Genomic DNA, 7,063 nt, shown 5'->3' with positions numbered 1-7,063 from the left:
GGATTGGAGACAATCCGCTCGGATTGTTCTTCAGCAGTGATTCTCCTTCTTTTCTTCCCTTTTTGCTCATTCCCATTTTATTCTTGCGGGATTGGTCTTTAGTCTTTGCTTCCTCTTCATACTAGTCCATCTAGTATCGTCAAGTAGCTTCCAAATATGCATGAAAGACGGGGATTTCCGCCTTATCATCTCCTTTTCTACAAAACATATGAAATGCGATAGAAAAGCAAATAGGAAGGTTTTGACGGATAAAATGGCCATGAAATGCTATAATAGTATGCAAAATAGGCTCAATTAGGGGACTAAATGTGCGCAAATAATGTTCACATCAGCTAGTGTGATGTGTCACAATCACACAATAACCAACATCAACATAAGACAAAAGAGCATCTTATGTGCTCTTATTATGGCCGAAAATTTGGTCCTCATTTGGTTCATTTTTGCCTTTTGTCATTTGTCCCGCAAATGCTTATAAGTCATATGTTTAACTATCTTACATATTTAATTATTAATGTAATCATTGAACACTTAAATATTACAAAATAATATAATATACACTCCACTTTTTGAGTAGTATACTACCATTATATCATCATATAATGGGTCCCATTTTTACTAGTTAGTTAAAATTACAACTTCTTGTAACTTTAAATAACTAATTACCTCTACCTCAAAACTTATATAATACCTCAACAAATTTAGTAATATAACACTTAATTACTAAATTTAATCTTATTTAATCACATTAAAATAAGACGCAAAATTGCACTCCCTAAATTAAGGAATTAATTAATTCGTATCGCATACAATTAATTAAATATCTATTTGGGCCTCATCCTACAGGTGTGACCTAAAGGAATCAACTGACCACCACCGTCACACGACAGTAATCTTAAACTCTAGTTAGCAAATCATTACCGATTAATGACGGTTAGTCGACTGCATAAAGAATCATCCCTCACGTATTCTTAGTATGAGATTTAATAATGATATTTAAATCATGTGATCGCACTATTGTTGAGGACACATTTCCCAACACTTTTCGTGTATGAAACTCACACTTGATAATCCTTGTTTATGGCATAAACGTTTTGGTCACATTAGCTCACTAACCTTGAACAAACTCAAGAAGTGCGACTTGGTTGAGGGGTTACCTAAGATCAAGTTCGACCAAGAAAAGATGTGTGACACGTGTGCAAGGTGCAAACATGTAAGATCATCGTTCAAACCAAAAAGAGTAGTAAGTACAAATCAAGCTTTGGAATTGGTACACATGGACTTATGTGGACCTATGAAGGTAAGGAGTAGAGGAGGATCAAGGTACGTCTTTGTTCTTGTAGACTATTACTCAAGGTATGTATGGCCTATCTTTCTTCATTCAAAAAACGAAACTTTTGATGAATTTGATTGTCTTATGAAACGTGTTCAAAACAAATATAAGACTAATCTTGTATCTATTCGTACGGATCATGGTACCGAGTTTGATAAACAAACCTTTATAGAATATTGTAGAGTTAATGGTGTAGGGTAACTTTTCTGCACCAAGAACTCCTCAACAAAACGGTGTAGTTGAACGTATGAATAGAACTTTAGAAGATATGGCACGTACAATGCTTTTGTGTAGTGGTTTACCTCGTAACTTTTGGACTGAAGCCATTAGTACTTCTTGCTACATCCATAATCGTGCTATAATCCGACCTATTCTCAAGAAAACCCCCTACGAACTCCTTAGAGGTCGAAAACCTAATATCTCCCATCTTCGTTGTTTTGGGAGTAAATGTTTTGTACACGATAACGGTAAAAACCGGTTAAGTAAGTTCGACCCTAGGAGTGATGAGGCGATTTTCATAGGATACTCAGATCATAGCAAGGCTTACAAAGTTTCAATAAAAGAACTCTTTGTATTGAAGAAATTGTCCACGTTATTTTTGACGAAGATAACGTGTTTGATAAGCCTTTACAGGATGAGGAAGAAGACTTGGATGAACCGACTTTCTTTTTTTAAGAGACGATCCCCCGGAATTGGAATTGGAGGACAATGAGATTGAGGGAACGAATGATGAACTTGATCGTTCCTCAAAAGATAAAAAGGAGAAAAACAAAGTTATAGTTGACGATACTATAACATTAACTCAAGACAAGAACTCCCAAATCAATGTTATAGATGATGTTACTATAACATTGAATCCAAATCAAGGTGTAGAGTCCGAGGTTATAATCAGCTCTAATACAACACCCGGATTGGATTCAGGGGGAACTTCCTCTAATTCCGAACCAAATGAAGTTGGGTCAAGCGTAAATAACGATGAAGAACCAAACACTTCAACAAAGGGGGAACTATTCACATTCCTAAATGAACTGGTCATGGATGTCACCAATTATAGGGCTCTAAAACTCGGAATATAATGTAGTTTGCCATAAATCTAAGTCAAGTTTAAAGTTCAGCAAGATATTTAACGAAAACTCGTAGACTATGCATATTTGATTCTACTAATAACATGTCAATTAAGCACGACTTAGGCATAAACAAATGCAAATGCAATGTCATCATAAAATACTACCGTTCCGACTCGACCTACATGCAAAAGTAAACATGATATTTTTTTTTTGAAATTTTTTTAAACTTTTGGATTTTTGTATATATAAGGGAAAATAAATAACAATGCAAGACATAAAATGCAGTAAACGTGAATGCAAAACAGAATGAATGCGACGAAAGCCCTTCCCCAAACCAAATCACACAATGTCCCCATTGTGCGAAATCATTTAAGAAAGATAAGCAAAGGGAATTGGGATTTTGCGGAATTATAACTAAAATTGACATAAAAGAAGGACTCGGAAACTCACAAGACTTTAAGCGCACAAAAGGAAATCTCCCCAAACCAGCGTGAGCTAGGAGGTTTCAGTAGCCAGCAGTGCTACCATAAGTACCTGAAAGGACAGAAAATACCGTGCATTATCCGAGAAAACAAAGTTGAAGCGGTAATTATGTGCAAAGAATTAAGCTGAAGAAAGCGACAGATGAATGAAAAGGAAAGAAAATAAGGAGAAAACTCCCTTTCGTGCTTCGCAAAACGACCAAACACAGCAGGGGAATGATCGAAAACAGGTACAGCAGCGGGAAGCGGTCCATCGACCACACATGCCAGTCGATCGACCAGGGCATCTGAAACAGAAGCTCCTGTAGCTGCAGTGGTCAGTCGATCGACCACACAGGCCAGTCGGTCGACTTATATACCTGACGAGGACAGTGCTTTCTTCGAATTAACTCAAATAGCGTGAGTCAATATGGTCTAACAACCTGCAAATGCACATAATACAGCGCCCAAAATTGCGCTAAACTCAAATGTAAAGTCTATAGCCTAAATAAATCCTAAGCAAACCAAATTAAAGCGAAGTCTCCCACACACCAAAAAAACAGTAAATAGTCTAAAACAGAATAAATAGTCTTAAAGTGGTTTATAAAACTAGATAAATCAACGAACGCTGCGGAAAATCTCCGACCAAGGCTTCTGACTATATGAAGTACCCTCCGCAATGCTAATCTCAGCAGCTGGACTCCACTCCACTCATTCATCTAGAATACTCAACGGGTCATCAACGGCTCTTGCGGCTTCCCAAGCTCTTGGATCGTCCGGCTCATCAAACTCCAAGTCATAATCCGACACTTTCGTCGGCTCTTCCTTCCCCAAACCAGTTCCTGCAACAGTCAAAACAGAAGAGTTTTCCTCCATCGCGCTCTCAATCTGGGGCGGAGGTGTTAGAGCAGGAATAAGCACAGGGGTAAGAGGTGAAGTATCATCAAATGTGCTCGACAAATTAGCAGCTTGATTAGCAACTAAAATTGCCTACCGATTTTCAAAATTCTTATCAGATTCAATCCTAGCTTCTTCCATTTTTATAACTTGAACCAAGAGAGTTTGAACTACCTTTCTCAATTCCGCAGTTTCATTTGTAGCATTCTCCAGCTTTTCGAACCTGACATTAATGGAAGCTTCTAGTGCCGCAATAGCATTCATTTCAATACTTGGTTTTCGCGAATTCCCACGCGAACTTCCCATCTATCAAGAGTACTCAAGCCTTCTTCCTGAATTGATTATTCTAAAAGTCTCTGTCTAGCGCAAGGTGACCTGCGTATAAGAAGAAACTACAAGAAGAAGATAAGGACTGCCTCAAGGAACGAATGTTCCTTGAGACCAAAATAAACTAAAATAAAACAACTAAAAATTTACGCTGCCTCCCCGGCAACGTGATGTGACCATAATTGGCGCATATTTAGCCCCCGAATTAGCCTTGTTCCCATGCTTTTTAGTGCTTATTTGGGTCATTTCTTATCTTTAGTTCTTTGTTTTGCATATTCTTTGAGATTTTGATCCCTTGGTAGGAAAGGAGTAAGAATCTTGCATTTTCATGGCAAAACGAGACTAAATTGATCGAATTCAATGACCAAGCATCAAGGAGAGACAAGATTAGAAGGCCATTGTACATATCATAGTAGAAGAGAAATGTTGAGAAAGGATCCTTGAGTCCCCAAGGAAATCCCCAAGGAATTTATGAAGAAAAAGGAAGAAAAGAAGAAGATTTGTTGCTGACTGACAATCCGAGGGGATTGTCACCAATCCGTCCGTCCCGCAGCAGCACAATCCGAGCGGCTTTGCCACAATCCGCTCGGATTCCCCCTCCACAATCCGCCCGGATTCCCGTCAATCCGCTCGGATTCCAACGCCAGAATCCGCCCGTCCCGACCCTATTCCGCCCGGATTCTAGCACAGCACGGATTGTCTTCTCCAAGCTACGAAGAAAGAAGCCCTTCTCTCAGAAAATACCGGCTCCTCCTTGCTCAACTTAAAAAGTGTAATTACTAGTTTAGCCCTTAGTTAACCCTAATGCATCCTCCCTAATTTCCACTATAAATACCCCATTAGTCTAATTAGAGGAGCATGTTCTTCTTATCAATAATTAGTGTAGTTAATATCAATCAAATCTCTCTTTAATATTTTAATCAAGTATTAATCAAGTTTTAATCCAAGTTTTAGTTCTTTAATCTCTCTTTTGTTCATCCTTTATTTTGGGTAATTGAAGATTATTTGGGTTATTGTTGGGAGATTGACAACCTCTCAATCAAGCATTCAAGTACTTCTATTATTCTTGATTTGTTATTGGAATCATTAGTAGGTATAATCTCTTAATCCCTTTTTTATTTATTGTTAATTACTTTCATTTATTCATCATGTTTCATATTGTTGGTATGATTGACAACCTTGCTAGCATGATCAACATGATAATGAGTGAGTAGTCTCTTAGCTAGGGTTAATGGGTGATTAGGGGAAACCAACATGGGGAATGATTCATGCTTAAATTAATATGCTTTCATGTTTTATTTGCTTGCTTGTTTTGATCTCAACTCATGCACATATTATATTTGATGAAATGCTAAGCCTATGAATCCTTGCATTTACTATTATCTCCTATCTTTTCAATGAGACTTGTAAGATATAACCCAACTCGAGTCTCATTAGACCATGCATGTTGTTGAGTAGGGAAGATTAAGTCGACTTGTAGGTGTTGTACAATCTAATCGATTCGGCTCCGGGACCCAAACTTTCCTGGGATTGTAAGATATAACCCAACTCAATCCATCACAACAATAATTGCTTGCTTATAATTTGAGAACATGTTTGTATGATCATATCCCATGATTTCCCTATGATCCCATGACACCCTAGTGACTTTAATCAATTGTTTACACCCCGTTAATTCATCTTGCTTGTTTATTTTCATTGCTATTTTAGTTTAGTAACCTTCTACATCAACCCAATTTGTGACACCCCTTAGACACCACTAGTTACAATAGAAATCTCATTTCAACTCCCGTCCCTTGGGATCCGACCTTTACTTGCCTCTTTACTAATTGTAGAGTTGTTTGTGGAGCTATACATTGTGTTTTGATTCGACCGTGACCAACGACCACATCTTAATTTGTGAACACTTAGCGGGATCGCATCAAAAATGGCGCCGTTGCCGGGGACGGTGTTTGTTTGATTTAGATTTCTTTTTATTGTCATTAGTTGTGTCTTTCTTCGCCTTGAGGAAGTAAAACTCCTCAAGGTTTGTTCTAATCATTTTCGAGTTGTTTGATATTTTGCATGTCTAGAAGGTTACAAGGTGATTTGTTACCTTTTGACCGTGAAATCGAAAGAACCTTGACGAACAATAGGAGAGTTGTTAGGAGGAATTTAAGAGGTATTAGTGAAGTTGTTCAACCCACTAGTGAGTTTGTCAATCCTTTCGCAATAGAAGGAGAAGAAAACCCATTACACAATACCCCACAAAATCCACCTACAATGCCAAAATTCTCGTCACACTCCGTACCCACCGAGGAGAATCTACCAAATGGTACTCCTACACCGCAACATCTAACCAGAAATTTTATTGCCAAGTCCGCCTTCATCCAATTAGTTAAGAGGAGCCAATTCGGGGGGATGCCTAGTGAGGACCCTCATTCTCATATGGAAACCTTTTGCGACTATTGTGATGCTATCTCTCAAACGGGCGTGACTCAAGACCAAATTAGATGGGTCTTATTTCCTTTTTCCTTAATCGGCACCGCGAAGCAATGGTTGAAGGGCCTTGATTAGGCCACCCTTGGAATAGATTCTTGGAAGAAGTTGGCTCTAGCTTTCTACAAAAAATTCTACCCACCGGAAAAGACTAACATGCTAAGAGCTCAAATTACGGGTTTTAAGCAAAGGGATGAAGAGTCTTTGTATGAAGCTTGGGAGCGGTTCAAGGGAATTTGTCGCTCATGTCCTCACCATGGACTTAGCGAATGGTTTTTGGTGCAACAATTTTGGAATGGCTTATATGAAGATTCTAGGAACATTCTCAATATGGGATCAAATGGAATGTTCACCGAAGTTTGATGACAATCAAACATGGAACAAGATTGAGGAAATGGCGGTCCATAACTCACAATATAGTAGACCTCGCAAGGCTACTAGAGGAGGAAAGCATGAAGTAAACTCCGTTACTGAATTGGGTGCTCAACTTAGTGCTCACATTG

The 7,063-nt window shown here is 38.4% G+C and overlaps 1 non-coding gene across 1 annotated transcript; it reads right to left on the bottom strand.

Annotated features, from left to right (window-relative positions):
- Positions 1–6,716: 6,716 nt before the first annotated feature.
- LOC141637119 (small nucleolar RNA R71) lies at positions 6,717–6,823 on the bottom strand. The gene has a single exon (XR_012541681.1). It is a non-coding gene; the product is annotated as a small nucleolar RNA R71 (small nucleolar RNA).
- Positions 6,824–7,063: the final 240 nt, after the last annotated feature.

The sequence above is a fragment of the Silene latifolia genome, chromosome Y (assembly GCF_048544455.1).
Source record: "Silene latifolia isolate original U9 population chromosome Y, ASM4854445v1, whole genome shotgun sequence".
Lineage (NCBI taxonomy): Eukaryota > Viridiplantae > Streptophyta > Magnoliopsida > Caryophyllales > Caryophyllaceae > Silene > Silene latifolia.
This window is presented reverse-complemented; position numbering and strand designations above follow the sequence as displayed.